The sequence below is a fragment of the Hemicordylus capensis genome, chromosome 5 (genome assembly GCF_027244095.1).
Source record: "Hemicordylus capensis ecotype Gifberg chromosome 5, rHemCap1.1.pri, whole genome shotgun sequence".
NCBI classification, from domain to species: Eukaryota; Metazoa; Chordata; class Lepidosauria; order Squamata; family Cordylidae; genus Hemicordylus; species Hemicordylus capensis.
This window is the reverse complement of record NC_069661.1, coordinates 252,060,701-252,077,140: the sequence shown is the minus strand read 5'-3', so window position 1 is coordinate 252,077,140 and position 16,440 is coordinate 252,060,701. Positions and strand designations below refer to the sequence as shown.

The 16,440-nt window shown below is 51.4% G+C and overlaps 1 protein-coding gene across 4 annotated transcripts in view; it reads left to right on the top strand.

The window, feature by feature from the left end:
* Nucleotides 1-16,440, top strand: part of PODXL (podocalyxin like) — an 86,115-nt gene that overhangs the window by 26,702 nt on the left and 42,973 nt on the right. The window contains exon 1 of one of the 4 annotated variants that reach the window (XM_053254840.1): nucleotides 13,543-13,677. The exons of the other annotated variants lie outside the window; for them this stretch is intronic. The gene's annotated coding sequence lies outside the window, so the exon portion shown is untranslated. Of the gene's footprint in view, nucleotides 1-13,542; nucleotides 13,678-16,440 lie in introns of those variants that run through there. 4 annotated transcript variants of the gene reach the window in all.

Sequence of the window (16,440 nt, the reverse complement as noted above, 5' to 3'; positions counted from 1 at the left end):
GTCCAACCATTGGTCCATCTAACTCAGTATTGTCTACATAGACTGGCAGCAGCTTCTCCAAGGTTGCAGGCAGGAGTCTTTCCCAGCCCTACCCGGCTTGTTCCATTCGGTGCCTGGAGTGGGAGAGGCTGTCAGTGCTGGAACATTATGGGGGGGGAGGCGGGAGGTTTAAGGACATTCACAACCTCCCACAACCACCGCCTCCCATTTTTAGCCAAATCATGGCCCCTTCTGGCCGGTTGTCCCTCTAAAAGGGATTCCCAGATGTTGTTGACTACAACTCCCAGCATCCCCAGCTGCAGTGGCCTTTGGCTGGGGGTTATGGGTGTTGTAGTCCACAACATCTGGGAATCCCTCTTAAAGGGAACACTGCTTCTGGCCTTCCAAAAACTCTACCTAAGGGAGCTTTCACAAAAGGTCAAAGGCCAGGTCCTCTCTGGCCTCCTGTGATTTGAACACATGTTTTGATAGTGCTCATTTTAAGGCCGGGGTTCTCGGCTTTGAGTCCCCAGATGTCTACAATTCCCATCTTCCCCTGCCCCAATGGCCTTCAGGGTTGCCTAAGGCTATCCCCTGGGCCCATGGCTGAGGTGTGATTTGAATATGGGTGGGAAGAGCTTGCCCTTTTCAAAGGTTACATGCTTAGGTCTGAACCAGAAGTTCCAATACAGCAACTGCCACCAAAGACAGCCACCCAGGAGGGACCAAAACTCCATGCTAGACCAGGGATTCTCAACATTGGGTCCCCAGATGTCATTGGACTTCAACTCCCATAATCCCCAGCCCCAATGGCCTTTGGATGGGGATTATGGGAGTTAAAATCCAATAACATCTGGGGACCCAACATTGAGAATCCCTGTGCTAGAGTACCTACCTTGTATGGAGAAGGTCCCAGGTTCGACTGCTGCCCTCTCCAGCTCTCAGGCAGTGGCTCTGGGAAAAGCACTTCTCTCTCTCCTCCTCCCTGAGACTATCTGAGAAATAGTCTGAGGTTTTGTTCCCCTTCGAATGTTATGCTCTTCTTTATTTGATCTTTTTAAAATGTGGTTTGTTTCTCTGTTTCATTGCTTGATATGTGTTTTACTGGTATTGTTTTGATGCACCGAGCACTCCTTAAGTTCTGCTGAGCTGTACAGCAAGATCATGTTAATCAGCTCAAAATAGAAATATTCCAGGGTTCACTTGAAAACGGAGCGTCGGCACAAATTAAGCCCTGGTGTGGAATGATTCCTGAGAGGGAGAGGAGGGCCAGGCAAATGATATCATGTCCAGGAAAGGCTATTCAGAGTAGACCAATTTCTCAGGTCAGTGAGCAGGGCAAGCGCCGTTTGTCAGGGCAAAACAAAAAGCCAAACACAAGATTCCTCCAAATCTACCCACCCTTATGAACCCAGGTTGATGATCCACCCTTACGAGCAAGCTCATACAACTGAGTCATTCCATTTTGAAAAGGGCACCCAGAAATGATTCACTCCCAAGTTAACAGTCATGCAGAAAATATGACAACTCTGTGTGTATGTGTGAGTAAGTGGGTGCACACACATTGCAGAACCATGGCTTAGTTTAACTAAGGTTTATTTAACAAACCTGAATTGGCACCACAAACCCTTGCCAAATCTTGATTTGTTTAGACAGACTGTAGTTTCTTTGGGAATTGTAAACTTTTCTGAGGCTGTGGGCGTTGCTGCAGCTTCAGGAAAGACTACAATTCCCTGCCCCATTCCCAGGATTGGGAATGCTGAGGAAGTTGCTGCCTGCTCCTTTACTGCCGGGAGGAAAGATTCAGGATAGCGGTCTGTCTCCTGCTCTGTTCCCATCCAAGAAGTCCTTTTAGGCCAAAATGAAGCTTTGGAGGGCTGGAAGTTTTTGTGTGTGTCTTGTTTTCTTTGCTTTTGGCACAACTTTTGGCCCAACCAGATGGTACTTTCATTCAAAGCGGGCCGAAGCCGATAAAGCTCTCAAGTCTTTGCTAAACCCTAATGGCAGCTACATTTTGCACCAGTTGTAATACAGGGTTTGACAGACGTATTGTGTTTCAAACAATCCTCCTTGAGCCTTCAAGGTTTAGGCTTTTTTCTTTTCTTTTTAAGCATAATAAAATAAACAGAAATATCCTAGGGTCACTGTTATTGAAAATTCTCAACTTCCTTGAATCTGAGTCTAGGTTGGGAGAGGCACTTTTCTCACTTCCTGCTCTTTAGAGTGGACTCCCTTCCGATCTGGCTTCACAAAAAGACTCATCTGAAGTCAGGGTGTGCATGGTGTGTGCGAAAAAATTAATATTGGCCAAACCAACCTAACCGCGTTCTCTCTGATAAGAGCCGTTCAAAACCACGGAGCATCGTTTGATCTGGGGGTAGCTTTGACCTCTGCGTAGCCAAATCCACCACTCAGCCCTGCCAGAGAGAGCTTGCTTAACTTAATTAGAAGACTAACCCAGGGCATAGATTCAATATCCCTCGAAACAAAGAAGAGAACTGAAATCCTCCTTAATCTCGGTGGAGAGACAAATCCCACCCCGTCCCCCGTCCCCATAAGTCTCCTCCTTTGATATCGGCCGTGGGAAGGGGCCTTTCCCTCTGTTCAAAGCACACTCCAGCTGATGGAGAGCTGTCTGCCAGACCTGCCAGGATTGCAAACCCTCCCACTGAACCTGTCCGGTGATGTTGCTTTCTTTCTAAGCCTGTCTTGTTTGTTGGATTGTGCCACGTTTGGGGCCTAATGCTGGGATGTACCAATGTTTTGGAGGCCAGATCCAGATGTTGCAGCAGAGATGCTGCTCAAGTCAGTAGTGTAGCCAGGGGAACATAAGAACAGCCCTGCTGGATCAGGCCCAAGGCCCATCTAGTCCAGCATCCTGTTTTGCACAGTGGCCCAGTGGAACAGGGCCCTGTGTTTGCCCCCCCCCGCCTGTGACTCTGTGGGGTTTTTTGTGCACACACAGCACCCCCTGCACATGATATTGCACATGCAAGGAGCATGGCCAGAGCCCTGGAATTTCTGCCTGAGCTCTCCATTGCTCATTTCCAGCTGGTGTTTTTTGTTTTTGTTTTTGCTGGTGCCTGTTTTTGCTGCCTTTAGCTTGAGGGGGGAGAGAGGAAAAAACACACTCCCAGCAACAAGCATGGCTGGGAGATAAGGGCCAGGTGGGTGGGGTGAGTCGGGCAGCCCTCAGGAGCTGGGAGGCTCAGGTTCTCTGAACGCACCCCGGGCTCAAGTCAAAAATGGCAGACTGACTTGCAGCGGCCTCCCAACCCTCACTGGAATCTGTATGAAACTCTTGTGCATTCCTCTGGGGTGCGGGGCAGTGCTTCATGGCCAGTGGGTGTTTGGGTATGGGCTTGACCATGTGGCCAGGGAGGTGCCGGTTGGGGTGGCCCTCATGGGGGTATAGGAAGCTGTCCTATACAGAGTCAGACCCTTGGTCTATCTAGCTCAGTATTGTCTTCACAGACTGGCAGAGGCATCTCCAAGGTTGCAGGCAGGAATCTCTCTCAGCCCTATCTTGGAGATGCTGCCAGGGAAGGAACTTGGAACCTTCTGCTCTTCCCAGAGCAGCTCCATCCCTTGAGGGGAAGATCTTGCAGTGCTCACACATCAAGTCTCCCATTCAAATGCAACCAGGGCAGACCCTGCTTAGCTAAGGGGACAAGTCATGCTTGCTACCGCAAGACCAGCTCTCCTCTCTGCTGAGCCTGAAGTCAGAAGGAAAGATGCTGGCCATCCTCTGGTCTCTCTGGAGGGTGAGCTCACACGAGGCAGGGAGTTGGCCTCTTGTGAGACCTCTTAGGGAGGAGGCCAGTGATGAAGCGAGGGAAAGGATGCAGAAATCAGGCAAGTCCCGAGGTGGGCAGTCCGCTCTTGGTGAGCACCCAGGAGCAAGCCAGAGGAGATGGGGACTCATGGGGGCTCACCCACCCTGCTCCTGCATCCGCTTCCTCCCACAACTGAGACCAGCCACCTGCTGGACCAGGTTGGAAGCCCAAGGGACTCGTGCTCTGCCCTGTTCTCCAGCAGTGGCTAAAACGCACAATAGCAGGGCATAGGAAGCTGCCCTATACGGAGTCAGACCCTTGGTCCATCTAGCTCCATATTTTCTTCACAGACTGGCAGCGGCTTCTCCAAGCTTGCAGGCAGGAATCTCTCTCAGTCCTATCTTGGAGATGCCGCCAGGGAGGGAACTTGGAACCTAGATGCTCTTCCCAGAGCGGCTCCATCCCCTGAGGGGAATCTCTTCCAGTGCTCACACTTCTAGTCTCCCATTCAAATGCAACCAGGGCAGACCCTGCTTAGCTAAGGGGACAAGTCATGCTGGCTACCACAAGACCAGCTCTCTTCTATGGACTTGGGTTGATTGTGCAAGGAGTAGGGACCTAAACATGTCAAGCCATCTTGAGTCCAACCACTGGTCCTTCTGGCTCGGCACTCTCTCTAACAGCTCAGTCACTACTTTGGCTGGCAGCAGCTCTCTCGGATCTCTGGCAGGAGGTCTTCACAGTTCTGCTATCTGACGATGCCAGGAATTGAACCTGGGCCCTTTTGCTTGCCAAGCCCATTGTCCAACACGGAGCAATGGGCACTCCCCGAGAGAGCTACCCTTACATATTTATTTATTATATTTATTTATTGATGTTCTATACCGCCTAGTATACCCCTGCTAACTGGGCAAAGAGGCACCTTTTACCGTGGTGATCCTCTTTATTTAGCAGGGGGAGAGTAACTGGCCCTATCCACCCCCAGCACGGTACCTCCAGTGACTGTTGCTGGTATCTATCATATGTTTCTTTTTAGATTGTGAGCCCTTTGGGGACAGGGAGCCATCTTATTTATTTATTATTTCTCTTTGTAAACCGCCCTGAGCTGTTTTTGGAAGGGCGGTGTAGAAATCGAAAGAATAATAATAATTAATAAGAGTATAAAAATCTCTAGGCAGGACTTCGTGGCTTCATTTTCTGGCTGCATACTAAGAACAAGCAGTGCTGGGAAGCAGCGTTCCCACTAAGGCATGCGCATGTGCACACGCTCACAATGTCCGCTCCGTTAATTTTAGATCCCGCACAGGTTGAATCAGCAAGGCCCCATTCTGAATGCACGTGCACACAGAATGCCGCTCAGAACAAAATTCATTCCGCACACAGATGGGAAAAATTCGAGAGAATGGTGCTTGGGAAGTGGAGTTTCCCCAAGACTACTGACCCATGTCGAGAGCACTGGGGAAACGACTTGCCTCGGAGCTCCTGGCATCTGGCGCCCAGCCATATGAGCGGGCGAAACATCAGAGAAGGGATTGGGAAGAGGGGCATTCCCCTGCCACTACTCAAGGGACAGTTGTGTCAAGGGCTGACAAGGGACGTGGGCAAATGGGTGAGCGGCAGGGTGGCTGGGCTTAGGGCTCAGGTTCCTCTCTGGCTCAGATTAAAGTCGATGGAAGCTCTCTCGATGCAGAGTTCAGGGTCCTGGTGATACCACCACCCTGAAGACCAGCTCTCTTTCAGCTCACTCTCTTTTCTTTGTTTTGGCACTCCAAGCTCAGAATGGCAAGCCAGGCCAATTCAAGTATTCTCAGCCTTTGATGCCATCTCACGGGTTAGATGTAATGGGAGGAGAAGTTGGTCCTGTGGCAGCAAGCATGAATTAGTCCCTTTGCTAAGTGGGGTCTGCCCTGGTTTGTATTTGAATGGGAGACTACATATGAGCACTGTGAGATATTCCCCTTAGGGGGGATGGAGTTGCTCTGGGAAGAGCACCTGCAAGTTTGCATGTAGAAGGTTCCAAGTTCCCTCCCTGGCATCTCCAGATAGGACTGAGAGAGACTCCTGCCTGCAACCTTGGAGAAGCTGCTGCCGGTCTGTGTAGACCATAGTGAGCTAGATGGACCAATAGTCTGACTCAGTATATGGCAGCTTCCTTTGTTCCTATCCTGGAAAGAAAATTGGTTGGTTGTGAGCACCCTTTTAGCCATTCGTGTCCTGATCCAGGCAAAAGAAATGGATTTAAATTCTTGTGTTTGCCACTTGCTGCATTTGAACTATGACACTTATTTGCTGCTTGGGGAGGCGGTCTCTTTAAAAATCAGTTAAAACTCATTCTACAGTACAATGTCTTGTAAGGTGCCTTGAGCGCCCATGTGGCGGTGAAGTGGCCTGAGAAACTGAATACATGCAAAGCAACACAAGATCTCTAAAGCTTAAGGAAGACGCCTGATCTAGCCACAGTTAAATGCTTTAATGTTCCATTGAAGGAGCAAACTTGGTGGCTGTTGCTGCCAAGGCCAGGGCGAGAACCAGTGGGTGGCAGTTACAAGGAAGCAGATTTAAGCCAGACGTTGGGAAAGACTTAGCTGCAAGATCAGTTCTCATGCATTTGCTAATGTGCCCTTTATAGAAGGAAATAAGACATCAATAGCTGGAGGAACGAGGCTGCCTTTGCAAGTTTAGCCACAGGTCCTGGTTTCTGGGCATTAATGCTGCCTGACAGGGGTGTAGCCACCATTGAGCAAGGGGAGACAATTGTCCCCAGGCCCCAAGAGTCTAGGGGGCCACCTTGGCCAGGGTGCCCCCTCCCGCATCCAACTGGTGAGCAAATGGCTCGCCGGCTGAGCGTGCGAGGCACGCCCCTCTTCTCTCCGCCCCCGTGCATTGGACCCTCCCCTGTGTCTGACATCAGACCCAAGGGGGCGGGGCCAGTGCAGAGACTGGGACTGTCACAGCCCTGTCATAGTTTCATTTCCCTTGTCAGTGATTCCACCAACATCAGATGCAAGGGGGTGTGGCTTGGGCCGCCCACACACTTTGTGTGTGTGAAAGAACACCCGGGGCCCCCCACAAATCTCCCTATGCCCCTGCTGCCTGATGTTTCCATGATAACCCCATGGAACTACAATGCAGGACAGGTAGCCAAGATGGTGAGGGGTCTGGACACCAAGTCCTATGAGGTATGGTTGAAGGAGCTGGGTATGTTTGGCCTGGAAATGAGAAGGCTTACGGGGAGAGATGGGCGCCATCTTCAGATATCTGAAGAACTATCGCACAGGAGGAGGAGGAGGAGGGGTGGACTTGGTCTCTCTTGCTCCCGAGGGCAGGACTAGAACCCATGGCTTGGAATTGCAAGGAAGCAGATTGAGGCTAGGCATTCAGAGAAATTAGAGATTTCTCCTAATAAGGAGAAACAGTGTAAGAGCTGTTGGACAGTGGAACAGTCTGCCTCATGCAGTGGTGGGCTCTCCTTCTCTGGAAGTTTTCAGACAAAGGCTGGGCGGCCTTCTTGTCAGGGGTGCTGTAGCAGTTTCCTGCACTGAGTGGGGGGTGGACTATAAGACCTCCAGGGCCCCTTCCAGCACTACATTTCTGCGACTGCAGTCACAGAAAATGTAAGCAGCATTTTGAAGCTTCACGCATGAACCTCCAAATATGAACCTCTGAAGCAGCCTTATAGAGAGTCAGGCCCTCTCTGGTCCATCTAAGACTCTAGGCAGGATATTTCCCATCACCTGCTCCCTGATCCTTTTGAATGGAAATGCTTCAGACATGAAAGGGCAGCCCTTCCATGGGGCAAGGTGAAGCAGTTGCCTCAGGCAGCAGATTATTGGTGTACCAGCAGGGTGGCAAAATGGCCCCCACTTCTGCCATCATCAGAGCAGTTCTTCGAGACCGATCTGACCTTTGCCTCTCCTTGTGCTCCTTGCAAAGCAGGAGGCGGCAAGAGGAGGCCGCCAGGGAATTTCTGTCCACCCTGCCCCACTTCTGACACTTGCAAGAGTCACTCTTGAAAAGGGGCTGGCCTGCCCCAGAGGCATGGGGCATGGCAGCATTTGGCACCTTGCATCAGGCCCCCCAATACCTCTTGCATGCAGTGCATGTGCTTCTGTATCTCCGTGTGATGGGCCCTCTCCAACCTAACTGCATACATCATAATGTTGTCAGCTTTGCCAGAGCCCTACCAGGTCCATCAGTAGGATGAAAGTCCCTCACCAATCATGGTTTTGAGTATCGGCGACTGGGAAATTTTGAGCACCCTCGTCAACCACGAACTGAGTATCCGTGGTTTCGTGAGATTTTTATTTTATTTTAATGGGGATAGGGAGTCGTTTCTGGGGGCGATTTTGGGGGTCCAGGGGGATTTTTCTATTTTTTACTGTGTTTTTCAGTGATTTCATAACCATGATTCCCCTAACCCCATTTTCGGTTATTCCCTATTGCTTCCCAACCGCGAGGGTTTCCCAGAACGGAACCCTCACGGTTGGCGAGGGACGACTGTATTCCCATCCTGAAGATGGGGGATGAGCTCAAGAGAAAGTTGTCTGAAGGCACCTGGCAAATTCGTGGCCGAGGTGCCGTTCAGCCCAAGGAGCTCGGTCTCTTAGCCCCCAGGCTACGTGGCAGGACTTAGGAATTCAGCCACTCGGCTCAAGCTGTAGCCCATTCCTTTGGAATCCCTTCGCTGATTCAGAATTGTTTCTGGGAGACGACAAAAAGAGAGAGCCAGAGAGGATCAGTGTCCGTTCAGATGAAAACGTATTCAAGAATGCCCCCGTTAGGATGTCCCGTTTCTCTCCTGGCAGGTTCAATGATTGCTTCTGGATGGGCTGATCAACCCAATGGCCACACTCTGTGACACATACCCACACCCACACACACACACACACATAATAAAGGGACATGCAGGGTGGGTGTAAGGACATCCAAGGAAGACGTCACAATGGGTGCAACTCCCCTTCCTAATAATGTGGGCCAGTGAGGTATAGTCTGAACCAGCCCAGAGAGAATGCCAAATATGGAGTTTTTAAATTTGTGTTTGCAGAAAAGTCAGATTTTTATCCTGTTTTACTGGGGCGACGTTAACATTTTATTCACTTTCTTTGTCGTTTGTGTGCATGGGTGAGAGAGAGCAAGCTCCTGGCCTTATTGGCGGGAGGATGACCCATTAGCCTAGGGGGCTTGCAGAAGGACAAAGCCCAAAGCCGATTTCCTCTGCAGCCCTTGGGCGTCTCGGATGGAGGAAGGCAATGAGACTAATGACTTGCTGACTGGCTTTGTTTGTTTAATTTTAGTTGGAAGGGAGGGGTCCTCCTGATCTAGCTCAGCAGCCAGGATTCTGGGCACACAGTCTTTGAAAGGCTTATCTTTTTCTCGGCACAGAAAAGCAGCAACTGAAATGGACAAGCAGCTCCCAAAACAACCCGTTTGTCTCCCCTTATCAGCTGCCACACAATCGTGGGGGGGGGGGGGGCTGGTCAAACCCTTTGTGAGCTAATTAGCTTGGAGAGGGTTTGGATTGTTGCTTTTCTGGCAGTTTGTGGGTGTGCATGTGTGCACATATTTTCACTTTGCATGCACACATGCAGAATATCTTGCATATTCTGATGGGAGTCTGCTTTGGCAAGAGAGCACACTCACATAGGAAGCTGCCATATACTGAGTCAGACCATTGGTCTATCTAGCTCAGTATTGTCTTCACAGACTGGCAGCAACTTCTCCAAGGTTGCAGGCAGGAATCTCTCTCAGCCCTATCTTGGAGATGCTGCCAGGGAACCTGGGAACCTAGATGCTCTTCCCAGAGCGGCCCCATTATCCCCTAAGGGGGATATCTTACAGTGCTCACACATCAAGTCTCCATTCATATACAACCAGGGTGGCTCCTGCTTATCTAAGGGGACAAGTCATGCTTGCTGCTACAAGACCAGCTCTCCTCACATTTCTCCAAAATGCATCTCTGCAGGTTGAAGAGATTGTTGTTCCCCCAAATAACTGTGGTATGCATATAAAAGGTACCATATTAGACCCAGAGAATATGAATTATCCTTGCAAAAGCAGCTGACCATTCTGGGCATGCCTTGTTCTAAGGGTAATACTTGTGCCTGACAGCGTGCACTTCAAGTGCTCGAATCCACATTTATTTATTTAGCTATTTGTTTCATTCTTTTCCCAAGGGGCTCTGGGAACCATACAACCCTTTCCGTTTTATCTTCAGCCCTGTGAGGTAGGCTAGGTTGAGAGAGAATGATTGCTGAAGTCCACCCTTTGAGTTTTGTGGCTAAGCAAGGACCCTTAACAAGAACATAGGAAGCTGCCTTATACCAAATCTGACCCTTGGTCCATCTAGTCCAGTATTGTCTACACCAGAGATTCTCAACGTTGGGTCCCCAGATGTTGTTGGACTTCAACTCCCATAATCCCCAGGCCCAGTGGCCTTTGGCTGGGGATTATGGGAGTTGAAGTCTAATAACATTTGGGGACCCAACGTTGAGACTCCCTGGTCTACACTGATTGACAGCAGTTCTCCAAGGTTTCAGGCAGGAGTCTTTCCCAGCCCTACCTGGAGCCAGCGTGGTGTAGTGGTTAGAGTGCTGGACTAAGACCGGGGAGACCCAAGTTCAAATCCCCCATTCAGCCAGGAGACTTGCTGGGTGACTCTGGGCCAGTCACTTCTCTCTCAGCCTAGCCTACTTCACAGGGTTGTTGTGAAGAGGAACTTAAGTATGTGGTACACCGCTCTGGGCTCCTTGGAGGAAGAGCGGGATATAAATGTAAAATAATAATAATGCTGCCAGGGAGTGAACCTGGGACCTTCTGCATGCAAAGGAGATGCACTGCCACTGAGCAATGGCCCCATCCCCCTAAGTGGAATCTTACAGCGTTTGCATGTAGTCTCCCATCCAAGTGCAAGCCAAAGTGTGCCCTGCTTAGCAAAGGGGACATTTTATGCTCACTGCCCTCAAGACCAGCTCTCCTCCCCAACAAGCCTGAAAGGTTGGACAGAAGGTATTGTTATCCTCCAGTTGCAGGTGGTGTTGAACCCAGGGCTTTGCAAGTGATAGGACAGAGGCAACACTGGAAAAGAAAATATAAGGGTGTCTTGGAAATACAGGCATATTTCCTGATCCCTAAAGGTTTTCTGTTGTCATTTTTTTTGTTGTAAACTGCCCAGAGACATAAGTGGGGGGGGGGGTATAAAAATATGTTAGTTGAATGAATGAATGAATGAATGAAAGAATGAAATATTGATGTTGGCAGTGCTAGAATATTCATCCCATCTTTTTTTTTTTTACATTTTAAATATTTCTGTACCGCCCAAGACTTGCGTCTCTAGATGAATAGAAAGGTGGGTCTTTCCTGAGTTGCACTTGCTAGTCAAAATCCATGTGCTGGAACTGTTGGTCCTCCAAGAAAACAGAGTGGCAATGAGCTCTGGGCAGACATACAGTGCATCATTCACTTCTGGAACTCATTGCCACAAGATGTGATGACCCCTGGGTGGATTTTTTAAATGTTTTGACAAACTCGGGGAGGAGAGGTCTGTCACTGGCTGCTTGATGATGCAGGGCTTCTAAATAGAAGCTCCCATTTTGGGAGGGGAGTTGGTGACGGAGTGACTTTCTCACCCGAGACCATCAGTCCATCACTGCTTCCAGCTGCCCCCTGGTCCAAACATGAGAGCTTGCCCCAAGGACCCTTGTGACACTGCAGGAGCCTTTCTTTGGGGACAAAGAATTTGGGGGCAGGGGGGAGGGTAAGGTTGAGGAGGTAAGGAGGGTAAGGTTACCCTCCATTTGGGGGAGGGTAAGGTTGAGAAGGAGGAGGGGCACTGGAATAGGAAAAAAGATACTGGGGGGAGGGGAAAAGATACTGGGGGCAGGGGGGAGGGGAAAAGATACTGGGGGCAGGGGGGAGGGGAAAAGATACTGGGGGCAGGGGGGAGGGGAAAAGATACTGGGGGCAGGGGGGAGGGGGAAAGATACTGGGGGCAGGGGGCAGGGGGAAAGATACTGGGGGCAGGGGGCAGGGGGAAAGATACTGGGGGCAGGGGAAAAGATACTGGGGGCAGGGGGCAGGGGAAAAGATACTGGGGGCAGGGGGCAGGGGAAAGATACTGGGGGCAGGGGAAAAGATACTGGGGGCAGGGGGGAGGGGAAAAGATACTGGGGGCAGGGGGGAGGGGAAAAGATACTGGGGGCAGGGGGGAGGGGAAAAGATACTGGGGGCAGGGGGGAGGGGAAAAGATACTGGGGGCAGGGGGGAGGGGAAAAGATACTGGGGGCAGGGGGGAGGGGAAAAGATACTGGGGGCAGGGGGAAAGATACTGGGGGCAGGGGAAAAAGTACTGGGGGCAGGGGGCAGGGGGAAAGATACTGGGGGCAGGGGGAAAGATACTGGGGGCAGGGGGCAGGGGGAAAGATACTGGGGGCAGGGGGAAAGATACTGGGGGCAGGGGGCAGGGGGAAAGATACTGGGGGCAGGGGGAAAGATACTGGGGGCAGGGGGCAGGGGGAAAGATACTGGGGGCAGGGGAAAAGATACTGGGGGCAGGGGAGAGGGGAAAAGATACTGGGGGCAGGGGAGAGGGGAAAAGATACTGGGGGCAGGGGAGAGGGGAAAAGATACTGGGGGCAGGGGGGAGGGGAAAAGATACTGGGGGGCTGGCCCCAGGCTGGAGCATGCCCCTTGCTCTTTGGGGGACCCCTGATGCGTTCCTTCACCCTTTTCTCCTTTGTGGCAAAAATTCATTCTGATCGGATCTTCCAGCGCCTTTTTCATTTGCTTAGAAGCAGCTGCAAAGAGGAGGTAGGATTCGGGTTGGTGCGGCAGTACTGGGGGACGAGAGTTTCAACCCTTCCTCCTGTGCCATTTTTAAACCACCTTGACATTCTTTGAACAGGCCTGTACAACATATGGCCCGGGGGGGGGGCAAATCAAACCTGCGGGGACTTTATTATGCTGGCCCCCAGATAGGACGATCCTACAGCTGCAGCAGGAGCCATGAAGAGCTCTTGGCCTTTCCTGCTGATGAGCGGCAGCAGCTCAATGCAGGCGGCCGCTTGAGACCAGGTGTCCCCTGCCCCTGGACTGGAGCTGACTGACCCCATCCCTCTTTCTCCCAGACCCCAACCCTCTGCCCCCTCACTTTTATTAATATTTTAAATAATTAAATGTTCGTGTAATTTGCCTTGAACGTTGACCTCTAGGGGTGTGCACGGAACCGCAGAGCTGCGGTCCGGCACTGTGGGGTGGGTTCCTTTAAGGGCGGGGAGGGTTTACTTACCCCCCCGCCACTTGCCCCCGTCCAGCGCGCGTATTTAATGTAATAATTGGGGCAGCAGGATACTTCCCTGCTGCCCCTTGTCCCTCTGCAATGCAGCCAGCTTTGACTCACAGTTTTGAAAATAAATTACTGCTGCCCAGTGCCAATAATGAAGTTGAAGAAGAAGCCGGCCTCCACTTCGGCGCCTCTCCGCCCGGCGGCTCCCCGAGGAGCCGCCGCTGCCTCCCAGCAGCCACTGAGAGCGGCTCTGCCATGGAGGACGCGCCGCGGCAACCCTCACTTCCGGCTACCATGCGACTTTCCCCCACATACAGAGTGGCTGCATTCTGCCACTCTGTATGCGGGGGAAGTCGCATGGAAGCCGGAAGTGATGCAACCCTCACTTCCGGCTTCCATGCGACTTCCCCCGCATACAGAGTGGCTGCATTCTGCCACTCTGTATGTGGGGGAAAGTCGCATGGTAGCCGGAAGTGAGGGTTGCCGCGGCGCGTCCTCCATGGCAGAGCCGCTCTCAGTGGCTGCTGGGAGGCAGCGGCGGCTCCTCGGGGAGCCGCCGGGCGGAGAGGCGCCGAAGTGGAGGCTGGCTTCTTCTTCAACTTCATTATTGGCACTGGGCAGCAGTAATTTATTTTCAAAACTGTGAGTCAAAGCTGGCTGCATTGCAGAGGGACAAGGGGCAGCAGGGAAGTATCCTGCTGCCCCAATTATTACATTAAATACGCGCGCTGGACGGGGGCAAGTGGCGGGGGGGTAAGTAAACCCTCCCCGCCCTTAAAGGAACCCCCCCACCCGGACCCGGACCAGCCAGATCCGAACCGGTCTGGAAAGTCCGGAGGCCTTTACAATGGCTTCCAGACCGGTTCGGACACACCCCTATTAGACCTCGGCCCTGCGCAGCAAGTGATGGTTGGTTCCAGCCCACTGGGGCATTTGAGTCGTCATATATAAGTGTAAGTGCAAAAATAAATTCAAAATTGACCAGTTTAAACTCCACCCACCCCCAATCTGCTATTAGACATAGGTGGGGATGATGCTGTCCCTCCATGGTAGAACATTTGCCTTGCATACAAAAGCTCCCAGGTTCCCTCCCTGACAGCATCTCCTGGTAGGGCTGGGGGAAATTCCTGCCTGCGACCTTGGAGAAGCTGCTGCCTGTTAGTGCAGACACTACTGAGCTAGATCGCCCAAGGGTCTGATTCGGTATAAGGCAGCATCCTATGCTCGCGTGGGGGGAAAGATCTGTCCCTGCATTGCATCTGCCTCCTCCCCCTGCCATCTGCAGCTAGTAGATGGCGTGCTGCTAACTGAACAAAGATGCATCTTTTAAAAGTGGTGATTCTCTTTTATTTAGCAGGGGGAGAGCAACTGGCCCTATCCATCCCCAGCACAGCATCCCTCCAGTGGCTGTTGCTGGTGTCAACCTTATCTTCATTATTATTCATTCATTCATTCATTCATTCATTCATACAATTTCTATACTGCCCTTCCAAAAATGGCTCAGGGCTGTTTTTCTTTCTTTTAAGATTGTGAGCCGTTTGGGGACAGGAGACCCTCTTATATGTGTGTTTATTTTTCTGTGTAAACCACTTGGAGAGCTTGGGTTGAAGGGTGGCATATAAATATCAGTAGTAGTAGTAGTAGTAGTAGTAGTAGTGGTAAGGGTTTTCAGAGAGGGGGATTTAAATCAGGGTGGTGAAGTGAGGGGGGAGTTAAGCACCGCGCTCCACCTCTCTGATCCAAAAGCGAAGAAAGATCTGTTGGGAGATCTACGTCGCGTCTGCTCTGGTCTTGAGATGGTCTCTCTTTTTGTGTCTATTCAAAAAGTATTTCTGGCTTCCAGGCACCCGCAAGTCACCAGACGGCTTGGCAGAGCTGGTCTCCCCTTCTTTTAAGGGGCCCGGACCCTCGGAAGGGCAGGGCACCCCCCACCTTCCCTCCTATTCAAGACTATTTAAAGCCCATCCGGCACGAAAGCTGTCTTGGGCTGTTCTGACAATGGAGGCAAATCCGTTGCATAAGCAAACTCTGTCTGCTTGACAAAATTCCCTTTTACAGAGTCAGTCTGTCCGACTTGGGAGGTTTTTAAAGGGATTAAAGTGTGACCTGGGTAGGTAGCCAGCAGGAGTCTTCTTCTTCAGGGGCGAAGGTCCCAGGTTGTTTTGTGTGGCGAAGGTCCCAGGTTCAGTCCCTGGCAGGCTCTCCAGACAGGCCTGAGAAGACCCCGTGCAGGCAGTAGGTGGATAGACAACCCAAGGTCTAACTTGGTAAAGGGCAGCTTCATACACCCCCTTGTTTCTGAGCCGGTGTCAGAGCCTTCATGTGGACAGCTTTGGTATCAATATACAATCCAGAATCCGGTGCATAGGCCAGCTGTACACACGGGTCAGCTCCCACTGAGAACCAAACCAGAGTCTAAAATCTTTTAAGGTCTTGAATGTGTCTGCGCTAAACTGAAGCTGCTGTGCAGTGCAAACATGGCATGAGGCTAGTCCTCTTTGAGGGGGCAAAATATAGTTTGGTTGCTCTTGGGCACCCAAAGTGTGTGCAGCACATCTTGCAAGGATAACGCGCTTCCTTCTGGAGTAAGCACATGAAAGACTTCTCTAAGGCCTCTGATACTTGGGAAACCCACATTTTGCCTTGGATGGGTTAATTCTACCCATGATGCACGCACAACATTGTCACCCCACTTTGTAATGTGATGTGCTGGAGGCCGGGGATGTCCCAAAGAGATGACCTCACGGAGCCTGTTTTGCACGTGCCACACGAGGCCTGGTGGGGCTTCTATGCTCCTTTCCAGAGCCTGGAAGGGCCATCCCTTAACATACTGGATTCTGGAAATCATCACAGACCTTCTGCTGAAGCGGGAAGGAAATGAGTGCCATGCCTCCAAAGCACTTCCAAAGCCCGTTTGTGGCAGCCACAAATTTGGCTGCATCCATGCACGCACACACAACCATGGTGGTGGCCGGGCCACTTGACTTTGCTCAGCATGAGCCGAAGTCATTTTGCAGCTTGGTTTGGAACGATGTGCAGGCTCTGTTCATGGTGGTTAAGCCACAGGAGAGGGCCCATTTGCCAAGAGTTGGTACCGAAGGAGCTGCAACCCTCACAGGCAGGTTCAGAATCAAGTGAGTGCCAGCCTCCCTTTGGCCTTTGCTCGTGTGAATGCAACACCTATTCTCCTGTGACCTTCCGGGTTTCCCCCTCACACACGTGTGTCTAGAACTGGTGCATATATGTCAGACCTCAACAATTGTTCTTTGGCTCCAGGAGCCAAACTGCCCTCTTCGTCCATGAGCCAGCTGGGATATCCTATCGGGGGGCGGGGGATGAATGCTCAAGGTGATTTTTGATATGGTCTGCACCCCTAGAGATGGGAAAGCGATGGTTGCATTGCAA